This window comes from Nannobrachium achirus (assembly GCF_963921795.1).
Source record: "Nannobrachium achirus genome assembly, chromosome: 4".
Taxonomy (NCBI): Eukaryota; Metazoa; Chordata; class Actinopteri; order Myctophiformes; family Myctophidae; genus Nannobrachium; species Nannobrachium achirus.
Genome location: NC_137813.1, coordinates 41,198,407 through 41,215,011, shown reverse-complemented (window position 1 = coordinate 41,215,011; position 16,605 = coordinate 41,198,407). Strand labels below are relative to the sequence as shown.

General features: G+C 43.9%; 1 pseudogene across 1 annotated transcript; it reads right to left on the bottom strand.

Moving 5' to 3' along the window:
• Positions 1-1,886: 1,886 nt before the first annotated feature.
• On the bottom strand, positions 1,887-2,928 carry LOC308282907 (large ribosomal subunit protein uL3m-like; annotated as a pseudogene). Its single transcript has one exon. The product of its transcript is annotated as a large ribosomal subunit protein uL3m-like (transcript).
• Between the last annotated feature and the right edge of the window lie 13,677 nt (positions 2,929-16,605).

Below are 16,605 nucleotides of genomic sequence, written 5' to 3'. Positions count from 1 at the left end.
GCGGCAGGCATGGCGTCCTTCGCCACGCACGTTGCTAGCGTTGTGAGTTTACCTATCTCCAGGATTTTCGCTTTGTCCATAATCTCGGGGGACAACGGCTTCTTGTAAACCACAACATTGCGAAAGTGGTGCCAGATGAGCTCGACTGTGTTCACCGTGCAGGCATAGAGCCCTTGGTCCGTCAGCGTCCCCTGGCTGATCAGAAGGCTGGAGTCGTCAGAGATGCTGAACCGCGGGTCATAGATGTCTGCCTCATCTTTGTCAGCGTCTTTGCTCAACAGATCGATTGTGGTGCCATTGTCTAGCAAGCGCTCCCACTTGGTGGAGATCAATTCGTTCCCGGGAAGAAGTTTGTAAGGACACGGCACCATGATGGTTTCTCCGTACAGGCCGATGAACGGTTCCATGGTGCTGCTTCCGCTCTCCTTCATGAGTGGGAAGCTTCCCACGGTGCTGAGGAGGAGGAGGAAGATCCCCAGCAAGAACCCCGACCAACGCATCCTCTTCAAATCGCTGAGAAATTCGGAACGACCTCCGCTTGTGATGTATGAAGTGATTTGAATTTGAGATCTGATAGCGTGTAATGGGTCTGAATCCTGTATGGTTCTGGTTCTGGTGAGAGTTGTTGAAGGTTCTTGACTGAAGAGTCTTGTTCTGATGTTCTGCCACATCTCTTTGTTGCAGTGTGATTGTCTCACTGAAAAAGGTGTTGTATTTAAACTATCTGGCGATGCTTGCTCATCACGCTGATGTCACGATGAGTCAGCCACGCCCATATATGGAGACTGTGATGTCAGATGTTAGTCGCAGAGTATTCAGTGGTAACCATGACAGCCTGGACTCACTCAGGCATATTGAGTAACCGCGGCGACCTAGTATCAACAAACCTGAAACCTGAATCTCCATATATGGGCATAAAACCATTACCTCACCACGACAATGTAGATTGATCTCCATATATGGGCATAATCTGGGCCAAACACCCACGGTATCACCATTTATGGAGTCAGGCATGTCCATATTTGGCCTGCCTACCTGTCATTGATTGCATTGACAATGTGTCACGTCGCTCTTGTCTTGTCCATATATGGGCATATCGCGCAGCTACCACAAGACAGACGAATAGGCTAAAAATGATAATGCATTATAAATGCGATTATAATGCATATAGACCAGACCTTTAAGTAAAGTGTTACCAAACTGTCTAATAGGAGGGCGGGTCGCTCGATGGGCCACGGCCACGTGGTCCATCGACATAACCATACACAAACCATGGCCACTTCACTATGACAACATAGCCATAAATAATCTATGGCCATATATGGAGTCTGTGATGTCAGATGTTAGTGGCAGAGTATTCTGACTAGCAACACTGGTAACCATGACAGCCTGGACTCACTCAGACATTTGAGTAACCACGGTGACCTAGTATCAACTAATAACCTGAAACCTAAATCTCCATATATGGGCAAAAAAAAAACATTGCCTCATAACGACAATGTTTGATGAGGTTGATCTCCATATATGGGCATAATCTGGGCCACACACCCACGGTATCGCCATTTATGGAGTTAGGCATGTCCACATTTGGCCTGCCTACCTGTCATTGATTGCATTGTGTCACGTCGCTCTTGTCTTGTACATATATGGGCATATCGCACGGCCACCACAAGACAGACCAATAGGCTAAACATTATAGACCAGATCTTTAAAGAGGTGGTGCCATAGTTTTGTACTTTTTCTGCTTTGTATGTGTCTATGGATTTCTTTTTCTTTTCTTTCTTTTTTTTTTACAGAGAATGTGTGTGTGTGTGTGTGTGTGTGTGTGTGTGTGTGTGTGTGTGTGTGTGTGTGTGTGTGTGTGTGTGTGTGTGTGTGTGTGTGTGTTAGTCCATTGTGAGCGAGGGATCTGTGTGCACAAACATATCTTCATCATACAGGTCTTTGTCGAGCTGCTCCCCTTCCTCGGTGAAGTAGGTGGGGAATGGAGGGGAGACCAGAGCGGATTTCCTGGTTGGTAGGACAGAGTCTCTCACCTTCACTAAGCAGTTCTTCCATCCAGGGACAGAGCCGTTGACATAGAATATATTAAACATGGTGTTGACCCTCCATACCTTTAGGCCACATTCTGTCCTGTAGATATTGCCCATCATGCCAGGCATCTTCTTTCCTTTCCAGACTTTTGCTGGATCCCCTCCGGGTCCCGAGGCTCTAGGTCTGCGATGTGTCTTGGTTGAACCGTGGCTCGCCGGTTGACCTTTGAACCCATAGCGCTTCATTACGCCTTGGAAGCCCTTACCGATCGTTTTGGCAGTGATATCAACATACTGTCCTGGACGGAAATGTGCTGCGTAGAGAGGAGTGCCTGGTTTGATGATGGCATCGTCAGACACTTTGAACGTGGATACTTTCTGTTTTGGAGGAACTCCAGCCATCCTAAACATCTCAATACTGTTGTCAGTCCTTTGGAAAGGCGATACGTTTTTTGCTCCCACGAGTAAGGCACCAGTGCGGCCATCGTATTCGTCTTTGGACAGATACTTCATTCAGTACATGGCAGTCCTGCACCTGTAACATGGTCACTGCATGTCTCTCCCCTTCTTTCGTCCACACAGGAATCATTCCCAATTTCACTGCTATCAACCCAACTCTTCTGCTACCTTCACCGTAATCATGTCTGGGCCAGGGCTCGTCTTTGAGGGGGTTGAGTTTGGCGGCTGTCTGTCGTCTGTATTCTTGACCCGTGCTTTTCCTCATGTACTCCTGGTTCTCCTCTGTCAAGTGTTCGTCGAAAAACGTTGACACTGTCGTGACCGTCCGAACACAACCCAGCGCCGCCACGGGACTTTCAGACGCAGGGCTCAGTCTCATTGCAAACACACGGGTTCCTCCTCGCTGAAGCAGCAGCCGACACATCCACGCCACCATTACACAGTTACAAGTATAAAAAATAAATAAAAAGTTTCTATGAAGCACAAAGATGCTTTGACGCCTAAACAAGACCCATGCCTTCCAGCTTGTCCTGAAATGTCACCCTCCAGTCCTCACACACGGCGTGTCCCATGTGTCTATGGAGATAACATTACTGTAATAGAGACCCCCAGATGTTATTATAATATGCAAATATGTCTTCCCTGCGTATTTTTGGTTACTTCCTCAAAGAGTCAAAAGGCCCAGTTGAAATACACCGATATAATGACATCATAATATCATCTCCACCATTCAACTGCTTCTGTGGGTGTGGCTAACTTCAGCTGGGTCACCACCCACCTGACAACCAGGCATACTTAATGAGCAGGTGGGTGTGGCCACATAAAAACATAGTTTTAACACTTTCTGTTGACTTTTTTGAAAAAATCTTCCTCCAAGTATATAATCTTAATACCTGATGATTATGTTGTAGAGTGGAAAAAATCACAGCACCAAATTGTCTATTAGGAAGGCAGGCCGGTCTCATCGACATAACCATAAACAAACCACGGCCACTGACACTATGACAACATAACCATAAACAAACTATGACCAGCTCCGCCCAACTATGGAGTGTGTTGTCTAACCTCAACGACGTGTCATCATGACAACAGTCCTAATCAAATCAGTAAGCTCCATATATGGGAACAAAAGGGGCATGCCCATATATGGGCATATACTGATGACATCAGTGATCTCCAAATATGGGCATTAAAGGGACAAGAGATCTGGTTATCCAGAGCCACAGATTTGACCGCTATGCCCATATTTGATCATGTGCATCACACACAGTGGCAAGGCATCGGGAACCGCTGATCCAACCAATATGCCCATACAAGGTTATTCCAATATATGGGCATATTATATACTTATGACATCCGGGATCTCCTTATATGGCTTTAAAAGGGACAAGATGTGTGGGCCGCAAACAGCTAGGTACTGTACACACACACACACACACACACACACACACACACACACACACACACACACACACACACACACACACACACACACACACACACACACACACACACACACACACTCTCTCTCTGTACATGTATATATATTATAATTGCAGCTAATTGTAGCTCTTATAAGGTAGACCAGCACTAATCACAGGTCTCTCATTACATGAAGGAGGGCTCTCTCTGCTCCCAGATCCATATTAATGATACTCAAATTAATGATGTGTTATACTGTACACTCATCTCCCTGATGGCTAGACGATATATAATTGAACGCAGAGACGTGGATTCAGTGTAATGTGTGCTCGTGGGACTGAAACATTGCACATTGGAACTTCATCAGAATTCTCTTCACATTACTCATGATTAATCTGGACGACTTCATACACATAAATACTAATGGAGACAAAGCACACGGATGGTCGCTGCTACGAAACATGTGGTGGGCAGCATCCCCAGGTACCAGGCAGTGTGTGTGTGCGTGCGTGTGTGTGTGTGTGTGTGTGTGTGTGTGTGTGTGTGTGTGTGTGTGTGTGTGTGTGTGTGTGTGTGTGTGTGTGTGTGTGTGTGTGTGTGTGTGTGTGTGTGGGTGGTGGTGGCTGGGAGGGGCGGGGTTGAGGATGACTCCGTATATGACACTATACTGTTGGTCTGCTTCACTGCCCACCAGAGACCAGGCAGAGTTCTTATACAAGCATTTGCACAGCAGTGAATATATGAATTAATCGACATTTAGTTTCCTCGCAGTCCAAGTGATGCATATTGATAGATGGACAGACTAACAGGCAGACAGGGAAAGAGACAGGGAGACAGATAGGCCTACAGATGATGATGTAGGTACAGGTAGGTACCGTATACAGGTTAGACATGAAATCTGCCAATATCTACATGTATCTACCTACCTAGTACCTACCTACCTACATTACCTACTTACCTACCTATCTACCTACAGTACCTGCCTGCCTACCTACCTAGATAGATACATACCTGTCTCTTTCTTTCTTTCTTTCTTTCTTTCTTTCTTTCTTTCATTCACATATATATTTTCATACTTTAGAATGAATTCAGATGTATACATATATACTTTGTACAGTATTTGAAGGACAGAGGCTACATGTTTACTGTAATAGGGGGTTAGCTCATGTGGTGGATGATGGGGAATACCATGGGACTCACCCAGCTTCACAAAGGAAAGGTTGGTCAGTAGAACAGACCTACTGTACAATACAGTTTATACTCAACTTCTACCTGTACAGGTTCATGAGGAGACGCTTATCCTGTGTATCTCCTATGCTTTCCCATGGTCTGCCTTTATACTTTGTTTCTCAAAAAATGTGAGACGAATGCCCTTAATTTCCAACAAATGAATGCAGAAAAGTAGAATAGACTTATTAGAAAACTAGAATAATTTACATAGAAATAAAAAAAGAGTACAGTAAAGAGCAAGGTACAACAAAGAAATGGAACGAAGAATAAAGTTTATACAAAAAACTGTCAATGCTCAACGTGAAACAGCCAACTTGAACAAAAAAAGCAAACCTTAAAGGACAACTTTAGTTTTTTACAACAAGGGTTCATATTTTAGAATTAAAGAACATAAAAGATGAGTGTTAAAATTATTTAATTGACTTCTTTCTATTGTTTTAGAGATTCTTATTTCACTGGTTGGGGGCATGCGTTCAAGTGGCTAAATATGTCATTTTACACAGAATAAGCCCATTCCCAAGATACAACACAACCTTTCATGATTAGATGTGACTTATGGGGGCTAGAAGTGTTACTGTAAATAGCAATAAAGAAACTGCTGGCTTATTGTGTCTAAAAAGACATATTTAGCCACTTGTACGCATGCCCCCATGCGTACGCATGCCCCACATTTTATCACGGTAAACACGATAAAACAATAGAACGAAGCAAATGAAAACATTTTAACCCTCACTTTTTCTTTTCTCTAATTACAATCTAAAATATGAACCCTTGTTGTAAAAAAACAAAGTTGTCATTTAAGCACAACTATCAATACAATATACAGTGCCCAAACAAAAGTGTCCATAACAGTGAATGCTAGTCAGTGCTACAAGTATCTCACCGCCATGTCAAACACAAGCAAGTAATGGTTTGGTACCGCTGTATTTTGAAGGGCTCATCGTGCCTCGCAAAACTGCGAGACCGGTGCGTCCACAGTATGCAAATATCGGTATGCTTGAAGTTCTCAAAAAAATACCAAAGGCCAGAACAGGAGCCAGAGCATTTAAGTAGCCTATCAGGCACCTCAGTTGTGGAAACCGCTCACAGTTTCGGTCCGTGAAGCAGACACACTTTGTATATTTAAGGCTAGATTAAAAACCTTTCTTTACAACAAAGCCTATTTACTTTTCTCAGACTGTTGAGTGCACTTGGGTTGTAGAGTCATTCTCAGTCAGTACTTCTCAGTCACCCTGCAAAGTTAAAAGGGTAAGAACTGAGTAAAAGGCAAGGTTCCCTTTCTCTTTTGCCTCCCTCCCCGCCCTTTCCACCTCCCCTCTTCCTTGCTTCCCCTTCCTTTCTCTTTTCCTCCTCTCTCCTCCTCTTCCCTTTGGTTGTTTGGGTTCGTGACACATCAGTGCAATTGTAACTAACACTGTGCAGACTCAAATCCCACTAAGGCCTGCCACTAATTCGACTTCCGGAGACCCGTTCCCCGGAGTTTTTTTGTGTTTCCGACTCCACATTTCCATGGACTGCTATTACAATACGTACCCTCAGCTGCAGACCAAGAGTGTGACTGCGGACCAGTCCTCCATGGAGCACGCCTGTGGATTGCCATTATATTATATTATACCACTTTATTACCCGGCTTGTTTGAATGTTTGATTCTGATTGGTCAATCGCTGAAATCAGAGGTCTGATATTCCCTGATAACAGACCGCTCCGCTCTATAACAGACCACTGTCTAATCAAAGGCCCAGAACACCTGCTGCAGTCAGGCTGCACTGCGTGAATCTTGTGCTGTAACCAACATGTCAGCGATGTAAACAGTCAAACACACAGCGACATTTAGAACTAAACGTTGCTCTCAAATGGATTCTATCTAATCAGCACTTACTTGTTTTCCAAGGCGACCGTGTTGCGCTGAGGGGGACGCCCAGCGCAACACTTGTGGAATACTTTCAGCTGTCTGTAAACGAGGAAATACTTTGTTTTGTTTTTAGTTTTTAGTCAAATTATACATTTTATTTAGTAGCCGGGTAATAAGCGGGATAATGACTGGCTCCTTGGTGGTTCTCGATACATAACATCCCTTCAGCCTGATAACTCCAGTATTACTATTACGGTTACTACTTGTAATTGCCTGTATCTCTCTCTCTCTGTCTCTCCTTTGCTCTCTCTCTCTTTCTGTCCCCCCGACACGGTCGAGGCAGTCGGCCATGCACCCACCCTAGAGCCTGGGTCTGCCTGACGTTTCTTCCAGTTAAGGGGGAGTTTTTCGTTACCACTGTTGCAAAATTGCTTGCTCTGGGTGGGGTCTCTGCTCAGGTCTCTGCTCTTTATGTAAAGTGTCTTGAGATAACTTGTTATGATTTGACACTTTGATAATATTGAATTGAATTGAATTGAATTGAATTGAATTGAATTGAATTGTCAGGATTAGCATGGCCCATTACTGGAATGACAATAATTTTTGGTATTTAAAAAACGACTTTGGGCACTAAAAATAGCCTCAACACAACAAACAGTCAACAAACAATTTACATGACAAAGGCCTCTGATACCGTCTCACCAACGACAGGCTTATTCTGGGACGTGTGAGATGGCAGTGACAGTTTGATGTGATGAAGGTACAGCAGACAGCATGTGGAGTTTTACCTCTCCCTCACCTCATGTTCTTCATCAGCTCTCTTGGGGAAGCAGCTGGTTCCAATGTGGTGGTCCCTCCCCAGGGAGTGACGTTTCCTCTGGGACGCAGTCAGTCACGCAGCCATGAGCATGACCAGGACACTGAACAGTCTGGCTGGACTCCTGCAGTGGTGTAAAGCAGTGGTTCTCAACCTGCGGGTCGGGAACCCCAGGTGGGTCGCCACATTATTTTGGAGGGTCCCCAGATGATTAAAGAGGCGGTGCCATAGTTTTGTACTTTTTCTGGTTTTCATGTGTCTAGGAGGTTGACAGTACTTCATTAGGGTGGTTGTTATATGAGCAATTATGTATTGCCTTTCTATTTGGGTTTTAGCTGTAGGCTGCCACCTTGTGGGGTCAAACGTGCTGGTCCAAAAACACACATACTTATTACATCACAGAATCAACCCCTCCCCTAATTACCATTCACCCAACATACGTGTTAACAGACCGACAGTGTGGCTAACTTCAGCTGGTTCACCACCCACCATGACAACCACGCATACCAATTAACTGGTGGGTGTGGCCACATAAAAACATAATTTTAACTCTTTCTGTACACTTTTTGGAAAAAATCTTCCTCCTAGTATAATACCTGATAATCATGTTTTAGAGGGGGGGAAAATCATGGCACCACCTCTTTAACTTAATGTGCAACATAGTTTTCTCTCTCAACAGTAAACAAACCAACATGAAGTTTAAGTGTATAGAGGATATAGGCACATTTCTAAAGTGACAATTTAAGGACTTTTTAATACCTCTGAAATTACAAATTAAACATTGGCCAAATTGTCAAATATTAGAGGCAGAAATTGTGAAAATAGCCAATCTACATACTCACATTCGCAACAATAGAACCAACAGAACCAATAGAACCGGTCCCCAGTTAAAATATGATTATTTTGGGGGTCGCAGCCTGAAAAGGTTGAGAACCACTGGTGTAAAGTAACTAAATACATTTACTCAAGTACTGCACTTGAGTAGACCTTTGCTTTGAGGTATTTGTACTATACTAGGGTATTTCCAATATCCAATACTTTTACTTCCACTCCACTACATCTTGGATCCAAATATTGTACTTTGACAATTTAAATTATATTATAAAACATACATTAACCACTTTGGACCTATTTTATACTTAGGCTACGGTATTTGAAAATAGCGGATCTACGAGCTCAGACGCGTCGTGAGCTTGTAGATCTGCTATTTTCAAAAAAATGTTGTACTTTTTCTTTAGGTGCTTTCAGTATATTTTGATGCCAATACTTTTGTACTTTTACTCAAATACATTTTGAATTCTGGACCTTTACCCGTAACAGAGTATTTATATATTGCAGTATTGATACTTTTACTTAAGTAAAAAGATGATGTACTTTTTCCACCACTGGACAGCCTCTTCTCTTCGATGTGTGGGAGACGTCGCCTGGGTCAGAAAAAGAAATGGACAAATTCAATTCAATTCAAATCTTTATTAGCAGACTCGGGTCCATAAACAAACGTATCGTCATAAGACAGAAAGTGTTAAGACACAGTATATCAATGCGTTCTAAAATATTGTGTACAGTAGCTTGCACAATATTTTAGAAAGCATTCAAATATATTGAAAGTAATGTAAACCATTTGAGGAACAGTACAAGCGAATGGCGCAAAAGAAAGTTAAATTACCGCAACACAAACTTCACTGTGAATGTTATGCTTTGTTTGCAGGCGCATATTGTCCATGTGAAAGTTCTGTACATATACTGTAGATTAGGGCTGTCACAATTATTACATAATCGTCTAATCGTAACTATTTTACATAATCGCAAATATTTGTTCATAATCGTCATAATCGTGAATGTTGAAAAATGTTCATACATTGATAAACATTTTCAGAAATAGTGGAAATAGCAGATCTACAAGCTCACAACGCGTCGCGATGCGACGCGTTGTGAGCTTGTAGACCGGCTATTTTCACTACCAATGTTATTTTTTTAAGTAGAAAGTTGTCAAATATATTTCTTTGTATATTTAGGTTATGTGTCATATCTGCCATGTGCAACTTCAAAGCCTAAAAGCCGAACAGAAATGTAATTATCAATGACAAAAACACAATTAAATCGTTAATCGCAATTATTTGAGTGACAATTAATCGTCATGTAAAATGTCATATCGTGACAGCCCTACTGTAGATACATTTGGATCCAACTAAACTCCAAAAGTTGTTTAATAGTCCCTGCAACTTCTTTGACCCAAATGCCAGTACAGGTTCAGCAAAGGTTCACATATCTGCGAGCAGGAACCAAAGTTAATTGGATGAGTTACACTGTTACAGTACCCACTGAAATACTGTCTATCAATTTAGATCAAGTCCAAAGTAATTAAGGCACAGACACAGACACACACGAACACACACGCGCACGCGCACACACACACACACACACACACACACACACACACACACACTGCATTGACCTTGATGCAGCATTTCAGTGTGTATAACTGGTGGACTGGGAAAACTAAAACATATCTCAGTTATTGTTACTGTATGTGTTAGCCTAGTAATTGTTACATTTGCTGTGGTTGCTGTTGATTTTACAATCAATAATCTAAATCTATATAATAGGGCAATATTTTAAGCCTGTCATGTTGTGGTATTGCTTTTCCACAGCATTACAATTCACTGTGCCAGAGAACGTTTATAAGGCATTATTGTGATGCTCTGTATTTTCCTGGTGGATTGCTTCATTGCCTTTCATGAACAGAAAAAAACGTGTCTGAAGATTGTACAGTATATTTCCTCTTTTGGTGGGTCAAGAATAACAAACACTGACACTCTAATCACTGAGTGAAACAACAGAATAAGTTAATTTTGTAGGCTGCCAACTTTACAAACTGCCAGTAGGCGCAACTTCAAGGCTTCAATGGGATAGGCTCCAAACAATACAAAAAAATCACAATTATTCTTGCCTCTAGAACAGCCATGTATAATAGAGATGCCCTATGCAAAAGAAAAAAGACCCTGGTAGAATTATTACCATTATGATTTTTTCACAAGACGGGTCCAGGTGAAGGAGGAAGGCAGAGGACAGGTGGGACGTGAAGAGCTTCTTGAAGAGAGAGTTTTCAGTCGTCCACAGGATGACTCTGCAGTCCTGGCTGGGGTGAAGAGGTCATTCCGACAGTGGAAGGACGGAAGGGTCCACTGCTGCGTCAGAGAAAGAAAGACAACATTTACATTCTACAAAGTTTAAGCTGTGCGCCTGGCTGACAAAACCTCACTGGACTGAATGTGTTAAAATGAAACGTTTCCTCTCTGAGAAAGCAGGGGCGTCAATTGGGTATGGCAGGGGTATGCAGCTGCCATACCCTGGGGCCAGGGGGGGAAATAAAAGCTACTTTTAAATATAAATCCATGAATGTCTCTTTGTCTATCTGCGCTGGTTATTATGTTGTTAAATTACACTAAAATAACCACAAATGCAAAATGTAACAAAATGGTCACTTTAACTATTCTCCACACTTCTCCCCATCTTGACAACATGGTATATTCCCAGGTTCCGCAGGTCAGCTGCACAGGTGCAACGCATTATGGTTAATTGTGGCACATTTACTAACATGCCAAGTTTAGGTGCACTTGAACAACCGTTCCAGGCTGCCATTTCCAGACCAAGAAACCATAGAAACCTGTGTAAAAAATTGCCAAAATTCTTTTTTTTCATACATTGTGAAAATAGCCGATCTACATGCTCACAACGCCTCGCAGCGTGAGGCGTTGTGAGCATGTAGATCTGCTATTTTCACAATATAACCATGTTATACAAAATGTAATGCCTCGTATCCATGAGGACTCCCATCTTTGCCATACCCTAGCTTTTGCTGAACTGACGCCACTGTGAGAAAGCATCCTCCGTGGCTAGAGTGAGTCTTTGCGGAATCAACTTGTAAATATTTTATAAATCTGGCCTTCGGCTGTGATCATCCCACTCACCTCACACAAGCATCGAAAAGTGTGCGGCTGTTTTGAGTTTTGACTCGCACAGCTTAGCCACCTAATCATGATGAGCCAATGAGGACCTAGTCTCACGTGACCAGAGGATGCAAGCCTGGGGGGCGGAGGTTAATGAGCACCTGAAATGCAAACGAATGCAACATGGCTGACTCGTCTCGTCCTACAGTATAGTGGGTGAGCTCTGCATGGTCGCCAAAGTTACCGTCATTCTGTTGTGTGAAGAGCTTTTATTTGAAGCTCCGCTGACGCTTGTTGTAGCTTACGAGGCATACATCAGGCTTCGTGGAGCCATAACCGCTGTGGCGTGGAAGAACACATGGCCCGAGGATATTCTGTGTTCACGTTGCTTGTTTCCTCTAGAGTCGTGTCCTTCACCGTTTCTGCTTTCACCTGGAAATGCCGTGCGCGAGGCTGCGTGTCAGCAAAAACTCAATGGAGCACAGAAGGCTTAAGTCAGTTAGACCGGGTACGCATTGTATATCTGCTATTATTTTTGAAAAAAAATCGTGAAAATGTGTGCAATTCTTTGAATATTTTGACCCGATTCTATAAGAGTCTTCTGAATCCTTCTAAGGTTTTTTGAAAAAGATATGTTTCTATGTCGACGGTGCTCAAACCTTTTCATGTGATGGACCCCCAAAATGATATGTATTTGGCCATGGACCCCCATCTCAAAATATTGTATCAGGGACGCCCCAGAAGAAAATATTTGAGTTACAAATGTTCCCTTTAAAAACCTATATATATTCAAAGATTTGCACAAATCTTCATGATTTTTCAAAAATAGCAGATCTACAAGCTCGCAGCGCGGCACCAACGTGAGCTTGTATATCTGCTATTTTTCAATAGTTAAAGCATTCAATAATTCTAGGCCTAAATGGGTTAAAGCAAATACATATTCATTTTCCCGGACATACAGCATGTGAAAACAAACCCCACACATTAGGCACTGTATACACTTTGCGGCAGCCAGAGGCAACTCTCTTCAGAACATACTGAACATATTCCCATCCCCAATTCCCCTTGCAGGCATCCTCTACCCTTCCCTCTGCATCTTCCATTTTTGACTTCCTCTCTGTTCGCAACAGCCCCACTAAACCACCTCAGCGGGCGCCAAGGGACCACAGCAGTGGCTTGATCCTGGCACTTATGAAAGGGGCTCTTTGATAAGCCACGGCCAGGAGCAACACAAGGGAAGCAATCACAGTCTCGACTGGAGATGAGGCGTCCACTGTGTTTGCTTGTATGTCTGTTTTGATGTTATGTTCCTTTGACCTGTTCAACTTTTCCCTTGAAGAAATCAAATCCTTAAAAGTATTTCTTTTTTTTTTCAAAACCATTCGTTGTTCAGACATCACATTTTCCCTTGTGGCGCTTTGATATTCTTGGAAACACTTGACTGTGTGTGTGCGTGTGTGCGTGTGTGCGTGCGTGCGTGCGTGCGTGCGTGTGTGTGTGTGTGTGTGTGTGTGTGCGTGTGCGTGTGTGTGTTTCTCTTCCCTCACTCCTTGTAACCACAGAGAACAACAAAGTGATTGAGTGTTTTTTTAGTTGTGAGGATGACGTGGTTGTTACCTGGCCTCACCATGGCTTTCCTGTTCTTACTTCACCCTCCCAGCCAGACACCCCTCCTCCAGCCCAGCTTCCCCTTGTCACCCCAATTTAAGTAGTTCCAATCCAATTGAAAATAATGTTGCCTGAATTGCTTTACGGTTACATTTTCAAGCTTTCATACCTGCTTTCCATCTACACTTCTCAGTTGGTAGAGTTCAATATTATATAACTTCATACACGTAACACATTGTATAGAGTAATGCATAGATTTTCTTTTAATTAAATTCAGTGTATAATAAGAAAATATGTATTAAATAATCTTTCTAAGTAATTTGAAAGAATGACTTTACATGGTGCCTGTGGACTACTTTCAGCACCGCCACCATGGGACAGCTCCGTGTATAACTCACAAGCTAGGGCACAGGACTAAACCTGGCTGTTTGCTTGAAAAGAAGACGGCAAACCGCAGTCAAGCATGGTTAAGCTCTGTGCTAGTGATGTGCACGCACCTCACAGCCGGAGTTTCAACATTGTCGCCAACAACAAACAATGAAAACACCCTCTCCAAGTCTAGCTCTGAATGGATTAACTTTGACAAGGACTGCGAGAAACAAAAATACACAGACAATAAAACAGGAAGTGAAAAGAATCAGTGGAATCAGAAGCGATGTTTCCCACAAGGCAATGCAGCATAATGCCTGATTTAAATTTGGTTGGGCATCGCCGTCGCAGTCACGCCACTGAAAATAGCAGATCTACAAACTCACATGTTGTAGCATGACAAATTGTAATTGTAAGACATCTCGTTTATTGTGCCGCCCTTCTTTTATGCATCTTTACTGTAGCTAATAAGTAAACAGTGATTAAGTATTAATTATGGGTGTGCCGCCCGCTGGTCTAACGGTCCAGGCGCATACCACTTAGGCTCAGTGTAGCCTGACAGCGTGTCGCGGGTTCGAGTCCTGATCCCGACTACCTTTGCTGCGTGTCACTCCCCGTCTCTCTCCCCGTTTCCTGTCAGTCTACTGTTGGGTCAATAAAGGCATAAAAGCCCAGAGCATATCTTAAAAATAAATATATTGTTTTATTAATTATGATTTTGTTTCTGTACTGGGACCACCCATACAGACATATACAGTATACAGTTATTAATTATTATACTGTTTGCCAGCAGGATGTTAATTGCGACCGTAGGTCGCAGATTAGTATGTGAACGGTCACAGCTTGTCCACATGTATCTCTGTATGTCTCCGACATCATGCTCTGACGTCACTGTGATGTCAGGGGAACCAATCTTAACTCATCTGGTGCCGTTCCCGAACTAGTTCGGCTTTATTTCAATCCAATACAATCTTTTTTTTATTAATTCATTTACCCCGAGCTGCTTGTAGAGTCGTGGGTGGTCCTGGCTCGCTAGCCGCTAGCCAGCTAGCCGTTCTACTCTGTCCGACGATATATTCCATTAAAAATGGTTTAAAATACATTTTTGAGCTCCCCAATGTTCACCCGATGTTCGGCGCCGCTTCCGATGAGTACACGAGTGTACCGATCCCGAAGTAGTTCGGCTTTATTTAATTAAATGAATAAAATGATAAGAGGCCTTCTGAAGCCTGGCCTGATTTTTCTAGCTACTAGCCGAAAGCTAACAACGTCCCGGCCGGCCGTAATTTGCGAACGCAATCGCCAATCTCCGCCTAATCCAATGAAAGACCGCATCTTTAAAGGCTTATATCTCTTTTTTGTGTTTTAGGGAAGCGGCGCGAGGTTTATTTACGGCGAAATCGCCCAAAAATGATCTTTTAGATGACAAAATGGGAATAGCCATTCTGTTAGCATCTTCATCCGGGACATTTCCATGCCGTGCATGAACGTGAGCACGTCAGGTCCTGGAAGGTGAAGTCCTGGAAGCTAAAGCGCTCGCCTATGAGAGATGCGCTGGCATTCTTTGGCCCCTAGAGGGCGCTGGCACTCAAAGAGTTAACAGAATGGGTTTGCTGCTCTGACATCACGCTCTTCACTGTGATGTCACACTAACAGAATCCCTTTTATGCCCATATATGGAGTTCCTTGATGTCATCACTTCATATGGGAATGCCCATATATGGAGGCAGGGACGTGCTGGGCCCCTGATTCAGCCCGGGAAAAAGAGTTGGAGAGGCCCTCATTGCGCGTAATAGAGAGATCTCTCTCTATACCACTGCTGCTACTCAAAGATTTGTGACAAGTGACAAGCCAGTGGGCCAATTACATGAGTTATATTTCGTCGTTGTCGGGTGGAAACCTTGTATGTCCAAAACCGTTTGTTTATTGTCAAACCTCCAGACAGGGTCCCCCTAAGGGATAACAGCGCCATCTGATGGCGCAACAGAGTAAAACTCATAAGCTCCCGAACGTCAAATACAAAATGTCGGGAGGGCTGTCAATCACAAACGAGGGCACCGCCCCCCGAGTGTATAAAAGCCCCCTGGGCCAGCATAGCTTCCTCTTTCCGCACCTCTGCTTACCGCAACTAGAGTACTGCGAACTCAGCCATTATTATTTTAAAGTTTAAGCTTAAAGCGACGGCTAGGAAGTCGGCCACAGGCCTCTTTAGAATATTCTCCCACTTTAACGTCTAATTTCTTCAGTTATTCTCCTTGTTTTCACTTGTTTCCTCTGTTTCTCCTTCACGCTTCTTCTCTCGACGGTCTATTGTGCGTTAGCCTTGCTTAGCTTAGCTTAGCTTAAGCTAGCTCGCTAGCATGTCTGCGCCACGACCCAGAGGACCGAGCCCTAGCCACTTGCTGGCTATGGTGCCCAAGAAGTGTGGGAACCCTGCTTGCAGAGGACTCATCGCAAGGGAGGACACTCACCCTTTTTGCATCGTCTGCGAGGGGGTAGGACATGCCCTGGCTGCTCTGTCTCCGCCAGCTCCAGCCGTGGGGGTGAACTGCGTGGACTGCCTCCGCTACAACGAGGTAGCCCTCCGGGCCCGGTACGAGATCGCGTCCGCTGGCTTCGGCCTAGCCACCGCTCTCGTCGCTGGACCTTCCCCCTCTACCCCTCCTAGTGTGCCGGTCAGCGCTGTACGCCACAGCGCTGCTACTCGCCACGAGGTTGGGCCTCCGGCGGATGCGGCCCTTTCTAGCACCGGTAGCCCCGGCGCTAGCGGACCTGTTTCCACTCCCGCTCCACCGGAGGTCCCTTCCACTGTTGCTCATGTCTCTCCTGGCACTGGGGCCGTGCCCAAGAAGAGGACATGCAAGG